Source organism: Lissotriton helveticus, chromosome 5_1, assembly GCF_964261635.1.
Source record: "Lissotriton helveticus chromosome 5_1, aLisHel1.1, whole genome shotgun sequence".
Classification (NCBI taxonomy): domain Eukaryota; kingdom Metazoa; phylum Chordata; class Amphibia; order Caudata; family Salamandridae; genus Lissotriton; species Lissotriton helveticus.
Window position 1 is genome coordinate 1,906,979,524 of NC_136065.1, and position 12,412 is coordinate 1,906,991,935.

The 12,412-nt window shown below is 47.9% G+C and overlaps 1 protein-coding gene across 1 annotated transcript in view; it reads left to right on the plus strand.

The window, feature by feature from the left end:
• JUP (junction plakoglobin) overlaps nt 1–12,412 on the plus strand; it is a 187,164-nt gene that overhangs the window by 85,414 nt on the left and 89,338 nt on the right. The window lies entirely within an intron of this gene.

Here is a 12,412-nt window from a genome sequence, read left to right on the forward strand (position 1 = left end):
AACATTTCCCAAAAAAGTTCACTGATGATTCTGGTTGGGCATAGAAAATCTGTGGGCGATCCTTCAAGCGAGGTCCGGGGGGGGAGTGTTTCACATAGGGGCTTTGAACTCAACTACAGTCTGAACCGCTGACTGAATTACACCAAATGTGGCAGGAAGGTAGCTTTTGATTCGCAGATTACGCTTTCAGTTATTTGGTGTAAATCCGCTCAGTTTGCTAGAAATAAGAGGAAATTCAAATTTGTATATCTACGACCGCAAAGCATTCACGAATGACCAGCTCGTGCAGAGATTTGCAGAGCTCTGATTGGCTGCCAGCACTTCAGCCAGAAAGTGTTGGCAGCCACCTTGGAACTCTTCTTCAGTTGACACCCCCCCCCCCCCCATCCCCATCCCATCCCCCCAAAAAACTGCAAGAAAAGGAAGCTGGGTAAGAATACCTTGGCCCTGTATATTTGGTCCCGCAGAAATGCGTGCAGGGAATAAGATGAAAATATTGCTCTTGCACGCAGGGAGCTGCATTTCCAGCAGCCCCTGGCATGCAAGAACAATGCTGGCTCCTGCAGGAGGCAGGGAGCTGGCTGGGAACACGGGTGCCTTGAGGCTCCCCTGCAGGCCCCAACATGGAGACTGGATGGGACCAGGGCACTCGGTGAGACATGACCAGATCCCGGGTTGCTGCACCCCCCCCCCCCCCCCCCCCCCACAATTGATTTGTCAACCGACCTGGGATCAAAATTGGCCCAGGGAGTGGGCTGTTTGGTTCATCTCCCCTTTACATTTTGTCTGAGCCCCTGTGGAATGGGTCCTTCGGGCCCAAATTGCCTTTCACCCCCCCATGCTCCCTAAATTGTGGCCAGGCCCCAGGGTCGTCCTGGCCCTGATGCTCATTTCACAGAAATTAAACCTCAACAGGAGGTCCTTACAAATAGAAACATAGCTGGTGCCCCCGTTGGGGATCCCCTTTTTCAAAGGACAAATTATCCTACCTCCTGGGCTTGGCGTAGGCAAAGCAAGTGTGTTTTTTTGGCAATTCTATATTAAACGATCTGAAATACTTCATGGAGGTGACTGCATCGTTGATCTATTGGAGCATAGTCTGTATGTGACTGTGACGAGTTCTTTGTTCTGTCTTGGTGAGAGCAGAGTTCTCCCTTTAAGTTGCCAGGGGTATGCAAATATGGAAATCATTTGGATGCTTCCCCCTGTGGTTCTGCCCACCTTAGTAGTATCCAAAAGACTTCCTGCCTTTTGCGAGGATGATGGACAGCTTAATAAGACCTTCGTCCTCCACCCAGCGTGTTTCCTCCAATTTTATTGAGAGGTTCTTAATGCCTAGCAATATGAGGACATATCCACCAAGTAAAGAAGTACTAACTTGATATAGTTGAGAGAAAGGACCCTTTTTTGGTGGAAATCTACCTCTTGGTAGTCTCGCCATTGCCTTTTCTAAAGGAGGATTCATGTTCACACATTTCTGGATAAACACTTCGCAGGAACAATCCCATTGCTAAAACGCATACCAGGTCACTGGTGACATTTCCTCGTTCAAAGACTCTCGCACCCGTTCAGAGACTCGCACACCCACCCAGGGAGTCACTCACTCACAGACAGACACCTACTTACAGACCAACTGAGATACTCACTCACACGCTAGCCCACTGACGGACCCAGTGAGACCCACTCACTCCCACTGACCGACCCACTCGGACACTCTGGAACTCACTCACTCTTGAACTCACTCACACACTCTCAATGGTTACCGTTACGAAACAACATTAAAAAAAAAAAAAACCTTAGAAATTCACAGAAAAAAAGCAAAGGTTACTGGGACAAAATAGTTGGGCCCAGATTTCACTCGTACAAAACCAGTGAAATTCAGCTGTTATTTGGACATCATTGGTACCTAAAGTGTGACACAATCGGTTAAGTGCTGCAAAAGCATTTACTTCATCTGTGTAGACCTATGACTTTAGATCAGACATTGAACCCAGCACATCAAATTGTGTACCCACAAAGTCCAACATGGCGCACCCTTTGCATGTATGGCTAAACAAACAATAGACTAACACAAATCAAAGAAGTAACTACAGAAATACAGTGCATCTTCAGTAAAATAATTTAAATTAAATAGAAAGCATGCATCAGTCACTTTAAGCTAATTACGGATTTTCTCTCCTACCCTCTATTCTGGTATAAAAAGCTAATATTTGATTATTTGGTTTGTCTTGTCCCTACCATGGCATTCTTAGAAGTTGTTTTCATTTTCGATTTGGTTTAATATTGAATTATTGTCATACATTGACTTATTGCACATGAGTATTTAGAATTCACATGTCTAATGATTATGTAAGAGTGCTCGCTAGGTTGCCTCTTTGCTAATAGGAACGGGGATGGAATTGGTTTGTCTATCTAAATTGATACCCTCAGAACCTTTTACCTTACCAATAGGAATTAACCTACCCATACCAGCTTAGGCATCAGGAGGACCTCTATAACCAGCCTGGGTGCTCCTTAGAGTTATTCTTCCAGGCTGGGAGGAAATTAAGAGCATCAGCGGTATCCGTACTTGGTGCTGTTTCTCTTTGTCATGGTGCCGTTGTCAATGTTTTTGCAAATGTTAGCAAAGACTCCCTTAGTTTCCTGAAGCTGCTGTGGTCAATCAGTCGAGATTGACCCTACCAAACAAGTTCCTGCAAATTCGAAGATGCTATATAATAATCACAAGTGATACAATTTAGTCCTAGACGGAGGCTTTCCATTCACTATTGGGGAGCTGCCATCCTATATAGCTGGTTGACATGAAAAGAAGAATTTATTTTTTATTTTTTTAAAAGAACCTTTATTGTTACTGCAAATAAATACAAGCATGGGCCTACAACCAACCTGGCCGGCCGCTAGTCAAGTCGTAAGTACAGCAAGTCAATATAGAAAAATACAGCAGCCCGAAAATCGGGGTCTAATAAGTGTCCAGGATAGAATTTGCATTCAAGCGCACTGTGCAAGAATCAGGATTCGAGAAGGTTCATTTTACAATAAAGAAAACTCCAAGTCGATGCCATACGCTCATACACGACCCCACAGTAGCAAGCATGAAGCAAGAAATCCTCAAATAGAGCAAATACGTTTGAAGTATTGGGGGTAGGGCATACGAGTCAGGATAAATGTAAAAACAAACACGTTTCGTAGCGAACTGTACCCCACCCCTCAAAACGAAACCTACTGTAGGAAACATGAAAAACGACGACACCAAAAAGAAGAAAGACAAAGGGCCATAGAAACAAAGAAAGGACAAATGAACAAACCCCATCCCCCTACCCCCCACCCTGCATCCCTGCAGAAGGCTACGGCCTATCCACCCCCCCCCCCTCCCCTCCAGCAGCGTGCCTGTCACCCTAAATAAGAGACCCGAAATATAGAGAAAGGAAGAAAAAAGAGGAAATGTGGGGAAGGGCCATCGATCTAGCCACCCGGCCCCCTCTCCACCACCGCGTACAGTAAACATCCTAAAAGCAAGATCAGGATAGCCACGGAAAACAGCAATCACCGACCGCACAATCAATTACATCCCCGTTGAGTGTCCCCCAAATCACCATCAGCCAACAAAGAAGGTCCACCATGCCCTATACGGTCTCACCCCTGGCCTTTTCTATCAGTAGCACCAACATATGTCCACCTATCAAGAGGCATAAAGAGCAGTGTGGAGGGTCAGAGTGATCCGGGCGGACCGGGCAGAATTGTTACTCCATGAGACCTCAGCCACCAAAACCCAGCCGAACATGTATGGCGGAAATCAGTCTGTGCCAGTATCGACCCCGAAGTCATCCTCCAGTCCGAACACAATCTCATCAGCCAGGGAGAGAGAGGCACATCTTCCGGCAAGCGCCGAAACGCCGCCGGGGCATTCCAAACCATAGATCGACGTTGTTCCCCCATCCGCCGAACAACGAAGGGTGCCGACAAGTCACTCACATGCACAACAGATCTGTCCAAAGCGATCTCATAAACCGGGTCTTCCAGCGTCTCCACGAACACAGGCGTTGCTGGAGCACTCATCACTGACGCAGAGGCGGGCACATCGGCGCTTACTTGAGACCGAGCCATGCCCGTGTGGAACGGCGGGACAACAATGGCGGCCATCCTCCGTCCCAGATCCAGGGCGTCCCGGAGTAGGGTCGTGTGCAGGGTTGTTAGTGCAGCCAGGATATCTCTGGTCGTGGGTTCTCTCTCGTGTCGCCAGACCCCAGGATTCTCTCGCACAGCGGCTTCTCTACCCGGGGGTGGTGTGCGTAAGAGGGCGCCATCCGCCATCTTAGCTGATCCGGCCTCGTCCGTTCTCCACCTCACCTCGGGACCGGGTCCCACACCAGGGGGCAACAGGATTCACCACGGGGACCCCGAAAGTCAAGGCAGGCTTCACAGCGGAGGGCCACCAAAAGGCTAAACAAAATCTCCGCCGCTCCTCGGGAGCCACCCGCCGATTCCAGGAGAGGCCGACAATCATGCCCGGACACAACACTGGAAAGGGGGCCAAGTATCGTGCACTCCCCTCGACACTGCCCCACCGCACGACCCACAAGGCACTCCGCTAGATGAACTGTCGGCACTCTCGCCATCGGCCCATCAGGTCCCGGTCCTCTCCGGCCGACTCCGCACCTCCACCAGAGGCCGCTGTTGGCGCAGTCGCGGCCGGCCACTCTCCTCACTCGACACCCCGGTCCCAGCTCCTCGAAGGCCGCAAAACAGTTGGACATTTCCACGGGACTGCCGCATGTAGGACCCTTAGGAGCAAACGGTAAGTGAAAGCTGTCTTTCGCAAACTTAAATATGCCGTTACGGCTCAGGATAATTGCCAGGATGTAGGTGCGGGGTGGGAAGGCTCACGGAGCCGAGCGTCTATACAGCCATCTCGGTCGCCATTTTGGCTCCTCCCCCCAATTTTGCATTTCTTGCTCCCTAGTGCAGACTGGCACCTGCTATACAGCCTGCCCTAGAGCTCGGTCACATTGGTTCTTTTGTAGGGTCAACATCTAAATGTGCTGACGGTCACTGTACAGCAACAATGAAAGAAATTACTCTAAATTGGCTGGGCCATGCTTTGTACAACAGCAATCTGGTTTATGTTTGTCCTGGAACTGCAGCCGGGTGTCAAAGCCACCTTCATCAAATGCTTTATAGCGGCATCCGATTTGAGGTCCGACTACTTGTCTTATTTCCTCTGGTTGTTCCTTCATTTGGGCTAAACTTCCTACTGTCTGGGTCACCCTAACATTGTTACCCATCACTAGGTATGTGGTTGTCCAGCTTTTCGTATTCCATTAGCTTCTGGCTTCACTTTATCCCTTCACCGCTACCTTGTTAACTCGTAAATGAACCAGTTCCGAACCCCAGACTTGCGACTTATTGAGGAGCCACTCAGGAAAGTCATGTAACTAGTGTACACCAAGTGAAGACATGAGTGATGGGTTGCAGGGGTCCGAGATCAAGATGTGAAATGAGCTGGTAACAGCCAACAATTTAAGGCATTGTATCTTGTTGGGAAGACAGCGGCTAGTCCGGACTTTATATCACAGTTATGCTTTTTGCTCACATGCTTATACAACGTAACAAATTCAGTGTAGAGTGAACTGCTAGACCCAACACTATTCTGGTGGCATTGCTTGGCCTTTTTCTTCGCTTTTTCATTTAGCACGGACACCAGCAAGCCCCTTTTCAAGCATAACCCTGATTTTGGGGTACCTCTTCTATTACCCTATTTTGTTATACTTTTGAACCCCATATATTACCATCGTCCTCAGAAGGCTGTATTCTAAATCCTATATATAACAAAGGCGACTCAATAATACCACAAACTGCAGACTGATTACCTTACTAGATGTCGAAGCTAAATATTATGTAAATTTTTTTTGCTGAAGGGGTTAGATTTCTGGGTGGGATTCATTTGCCTAATCCCTGTGATTCAAATGGGTTTCAAAGACACTAGCAGAACAACAGATACCATTGTGGGTCTGTCCGTATTAATTTATTATTATTATTCTGAGTATTGTATAGCGCCTGGTTACCTATAGGCATCCCAGCGCTTACCAGAACATAACACTACTAAAGAATGAAGGGATTAAACAGAAAACAGAAAAGTTTTTAAAAGTTTTCGAAACCGAAGCAGGCTAGCTTCCGAGCGCAGTTGTAGGGGCAACGAGTTCCACAAAGAGGCCACATTTATTGAAAACCTTCTGCCACCCGTTCTTGCCTTCTTCACCCTGCCAACCTGAAGGAGATGTTCTTCGTCAGAGCGAAGAGAGCGAGGGGCCTTATAGGGCTGGACCATCTCCCCCAGAATAGGTGGACCTACCCCGTGCAGGACTTTGTGAGCGATACAAAGTGACTTAAATTTCACCCTGTCTCTCACAGGGAGCCAGTGCAGTGCCCTCAACGACGGGCGAGCAGATTGACGCCTAGGGAGACCCGTCAGAAGTCTGGCTGCCACGTTCTGCACTTGCTGCAGTTTATTCAGGGTAGATTCGGGTGCACCCAGGAATAACGCATTGCTGAAGTCCAGCCGCGAGATGATAAAGTCCCTGGATGAGAAGCCTTCGGGTGGTCACTGGGAGCAGAGGCAAAATCTTCTGGGCTGCGCGGAGCAGGCCAAAGCACACGCCAGCAGTCTTTTTGGCATGAGTTTTAAACGATAGGTCCTGCTCCAGCCATACCCCCAAGCTCTTGATCTCCCGTTTGGGGGGGGAACCGGTCCCAGACAGTCTGGCCAGCTGCTGGGGGACAAAGATGGAGAGGAGTTCCCCAGCAGCATCAGTTCCGTCTTGGAGCCATTTAACTTTAGGGCTGAGCTGCACATCCACGTGTAGATCTTCTCAAGACATGTGTGCAGCCGGTCGGGATGGTACGCCGACTGGGAAAGGCCTACCACCAGCTGAGTATCATCAGCATAACTGATGATTTTAATACCCAGCGGCAGTACCACACTCTCCAGGGGGGCCATGTAAACGTTGAATAAAGTAGGGCTCAAACTGAAGGTGAAAAAATTTAGTTTGTATGCTCATTGGTCACTGAATAGTCTTTGATATAGTAGACCGCTTGCTTCTGTGGGCAAAGTTAGAAAGATGGGAAATTCTTACTATTCTGCAGCGGACCAATCCGTCTCGATATTGTAACACATCAGTGTAGGTCAGATTGGCACATAATGGTCATATTTCAAGAAACATTAAGACCAATAGAGGAATGAAACCGGGTTGCATGTTGGTCTCTTTGGTTTTTGCTTTATTTATATATATATATATATATATATATATATATATATATATATATATATATATAGATATATATATATATCTATATATATATATATAGATATATATATATATCAGACCTGCCTGAAGCTGTCAAGACTCGAGATGTGCATCCCTCAAAATTAGATTAATTTACCCTCCAGTCTTAGCAATACGCAGACAATACAATTATAGTAGATCAAACAGCTACAGCCTTCATAAATCATTGTATGCCCGGTGAAGGTTTAATGCAGTTAATAAATTAACAATTCACGCCAACACATCTGCTTTGCTAGTTTTTGCAGCAAGAACTGAAAGTTTAATAGATATCATGTGGGGAAAACTGGATTGGAGAAGCATAGGAAATATTGTTATCTTCGAGTCTGGATAGACAGTTACGGTTTGCCAAAAGAACACTGGGTGCATAAAAAATAAATCCACATCAGTAGCATATGCCATCCTCGCCTATACAATCACCTTGAAACTCCTTCAATCACTCCTCTATCAGTCAACCAATCAAAATGACTTGCTTCCATTGACTATGGTGTGTCTACTTTTCCACGAAAAGTTACAACATAACTTATGCAGGCAGATCTTCAGTTTACCGAATTCCTCTAGCCATCTGCATATTAGACTAGAATTTACATTGCAGCAACCATCATTAAAATCTATGTCTTACTACTTAGCTGCTACAGAAAGTGGTATGCTAGACTCCACTCCTTCAAAGCCTTCATTTGGCTTTCTGTCTAACCGAGCCCATCCAGTTATGCAGTCTGGTCAAACTATTTTAACAATGGATTGAGTCAGTTCTGAATGCAAGTTATTTGAAATTCATCTATGACTCTAGGGAAGTATAAATTAGTGGCCAAAAAACAAGTAAAAGTGTCATCTTTTATAAGACACTGGGGCCATTAGAAATCAGAAGTATTCAGCTACGTGGTGGGTAGTGCATTTGAAATCTCTTACAAATTAGATTTTAGCCAATCTTACAAAAGTAACAAGACATCATTTTTCATGTATTCACTTTTTATCCATCCCGTTAATGGAATTCTGGTAAGCATGGCCAGCTTACAAATACTATTCTATTTGTTGCCGCTTGTACGCCTACAAGCAATCAGTAGTCCATATACTGAACTTGTGTCCTAATCTTATTAAAATGGCGACAACGTATCCGGGCTTGGATGTCGACAAATGAAAGAAGCTCTGAGATACAAGATGAGTGGTGAAAATTATCAGATGTAGTCAGATTTATGAATGGATCATTGCGTTAACTGGATAGCATTGAGGATAGGCATATTTAGCACGCTGTTTTAATGATTGTACCCCTGTCATGTTTATCAAATTTATTTTTAAGTATCTGGTACCTTTTCAAAATATTAATCAGTTGTTTTTTGCTGATTCTAGAACACATTGTATGATTGTAAACAACAATAAAATGAACTAACTGAACGTTGAGCTAAGCCACGCAGCTAGCTCAAACCCTCAATGGCAAGCCCGCCTGTAGCCTCAAGCACCGAGTAGTGTGATTGAGGTTAGAAAGATGCAAACAGAGTGACAAAGTCCACCTGTACGAATCTATCTTTTGTGAGTTTTTTCCCTCGGACCATAAAATGGAAGAGCCATGCCTTGTAAATGAGTGTTGGGAAGACCGTATTTGCTGCAGCTTCCAGTTTTCAGAATCGATAGTGGAAGCTGGTTCTAACCTTTAAGTGCACGGGCTCAGGATCTTGTGCTTTATCACATGTTCAGAGTTTGATCTCCGCCACCTGGAGGTAAAACGTAAACGTGGTTACTTGTACAGCGCACGTATCGCCCCCGCAAAGGGGTCTCGTGGCGCTTGCTTAGGGAACCCGTCCTGGTATTCCCCTGTGAGATAACCCCGGCAGGGTATCCACAAGGTGAAAGCCAGGCATCCCGCCGCGAGGGGCTGTAGTGGAGATTAAGCAAGCTATTGCCCAGAGTCGCAGAGTGTGAACCCGTGAGTCGAGTAGGAACCCGAAGCGAAAATTATCGAGTCCGTGGAATTTTTTAGCCCAAGACCCGCCGTGGCGGGGAATTGAACCCTGGTCCAGGACCGATCTCAGCTTCCAGGTCTGCCGCCTCTAACCCCTGAGCCACATTTCTCCAGTAGTAAGGATTTGATTTTTCTGTAAGAACGTGACACAATCCCCACATTCTTTCAAATGATGGACAAATGGTGACTTAAGCACATAACCTGATCTGCAGGGCGTGAACACCTGGCACCTTTTGCCAGGACTGGGAACAGCCTCTTACCCTGTTAAATGTGTGATTGTGCTCAAGCCGGCACTCCGGAGTCTGTGTCCGGTCACGCTTTCTTTTCTTGCTCCCTAGTGTGGACTGGCACCGGCTATACAGCCTGCCCTAGAGCTCGGTCACATTGGCTCTTTTGTAGGGTCAGCATTTAAATGTGCTGACTATCACTGTGCCGCAGCAATGAAAGAAATTACTCTAAATTGGCTGGGCTGTGCTATGTACAGCAGAGGACCTGCAGCCAGGTTTCACCCCCACCTTCATCGAATGCTTTGTAGAGGCATCAGATTTGAGGGCGGACTGCTTGTCTTATTTCCTCTTGTTGGTCCTTCATTTGGGCTAAGCTTCCTACTGCCTGGGTCTCCCTAACATTGGTGCCCACCACTAGGTATGTGGTGGTCCAGCTTTTCGTATCAAGTTGGCTTAACAAGGTAGCGGTGTAGGGATGAAGTGAAGCCTAAAGCCAACTTGATGAGTCCTAAATTAACCAGTTAGCAACCCCAGACCTGCCACCCGGGAAAGTCGTGCAACTAGTCACACCAGGTGAAGACCTGAGTGATGGGTTGCACAGGTCTGAGATAAAGATGTGAAAAGAGCTGGTAACAGCCAAGAATTGAAGGCATTGTGTCTTGTTAGGAAGACAGCAACTCGTCAGGACTTTATATCACAGTTCTGCTTTTTGCTCACATGGTTATACAACGGAACAAATTCAGTGTTGAGTGATTGGTTGGTGAACCGCTAGACCCTACACTATTCTGGTGACATCTTAGTTCCTTTTCCTTCGCTTTCTCATTAAGCACAGAGAGCAGCAATCCCCTAAATAAAGAAGCTGACCATCCTTCCGAAATACACCAGTGTTGGTTCTGTAGTAGGGGATCTCTGTGTATAGTCATAATCTAGTGAATAGTCCCGCTCATGCGCGGGGACCCCGGAGCAATCAAAAAAATTCTCTTAAGCTGTCTTTGCAGTACTGCATAGACACTTAAGAGAGAATTAAAGACAAATAATGCAGCCTGTACATGCAAGACTACACTGTCCAGTACTTCAACTAGAAATGCAAAGGATATTCCACCAATATCACATTTAAACCTGTCTGCCAGGTTTCACTATGGAAAACACTTGCCCCCTTTACCAAATCCTTGGAATGATAGAGAGGAAGAACAGGACAGACAAGCCCCTATAGGCTGCCATTATGTGGCTTAAAAAGGGATACCGTGCCTTTAAGGAAACTTTCCAGAACTCTCCTGGTATCCCAGAATGCACAGCAACTCCCTCCACTTTCAGTTTTGTTCCGGCTCCTGCTAGCAGGACCCTGGAGCATTGAGCTCTCCCTTTTTGGGTTTATTTCTACAAATTGTGCACTTTTAAAGTGTTTGAGTGCTTTTGCCTTTTCTAATCTTTGCTGGAGTTTTTCTGGTGTTTTGGCTGTTTAATCAAATATGCCTGCCTTATTTGATAAATGTTCTGAGTGCTCCAGGAAAAAGGCAAAATCAGATCCTCACAGGGTTTGCATCCTGTGTCTGCCTTCTTCCATTGTTCCGGAGGAGTGTGATCTCTGCCTCCAGTTCCCTGAAGGACAGGGAGAAGATCAGGCTCCAAGGCTTGGAGCAGAGAAGGCAGCAAGGACAAGGTGGGTCTGGGCATGAAGGGGCTCCTTCCTCTGCCCGTGCGAAGGCCTCTGGGGGGCTCCCCAGGAAGGAAAAGGCCAGAAAACGCCACCGGGCTCCGTCTACGCCGATAGCCTCGACGTCTACGTTGAAAGGAATGACCACAGTCTGTTCCCCGTCTTCCAAGGGCTCTGGGTCGAAGCACCGTTGAGACCTCCGAGGTCGACATCGAGGACTGATTCGTCGTCGAGCCATCATCGACATCGAGAGGGGTCGAGATGCCTGCGCTCGCCGTCGAGGCGACACCGCCGGTCACCATCGACGTCGACACGTAAGTCAATGACGTCAAGACTAAGATCAGCGTCGAGACGGAGGTCGCCGAGGAGATCAGCGTCGAGGGGACGATCGACGTCGAGGCATCGACCGTCGAAGCGACGACCATAGAGGTCAAGGAGACGCAGGTCGGGGAGACGCTCGTCTGGGTCGGGGAGACGCTCGTCTGGGTCGGGGAGACGCTCGTCTGGGTCGGGGAGACGCTCGTCTGGGTCGGGGAGACGCTCGGTGTCAAGGAGGAAGCCTAGACGCTCTAGGACCAGGACGGAGTCATCTGCTTCAGCGAGTCCACGGTCGACTAGGGGTAGGGCCTCTATCACCACCTTCTGGTCAGTAGAAGAAGAGGAGAGTGGGATAGTCTCGGGGCTCGGAGTACTCTCGTCTACTCTCCCTCCCAACCGAGGTTGCCTACACCTCCTCAGTTATCCGTGGATCCTCCTCCACGTACCCAAACTCCTCCTCCACTGCCTCCACCCCCTACTCCTCCTCCACCACCACCCCCTACTCCTCCTCCACCACCACCGGTTCCTCCTCCTCCACCACCACCGGTTCCTCCTCATCGGCCTACTCCGCCTCCTCCCACTGGCTCCGCCAAGGTCTATCTCGCTACCTCATTTGCCGACGCCACCTCAACCTAGGCTCCCGGTTCGGCCTCCACAGCGCCCTCCTATGCGGACCGTCCGAGGCTGCGGAGATCGAGATCTCGCTCCAGACGGAGAGATAGGTCCAGGAGTCGCCGTCGCTCGTCTACAAGGTCTAGATGGTGCCATAGGAGGGACCGGTCTAGATCCTGCCACACGGATTAGTCCAGTGCCAGGGACTACTCGCCGACCCTGACAGACTCTCCTCGGACGAGGGTATCCCTGATCAACAGCATTGTCTCGTTCCAGGAGGTTTTACTGCGTGGAGCGGCCAAGCTGG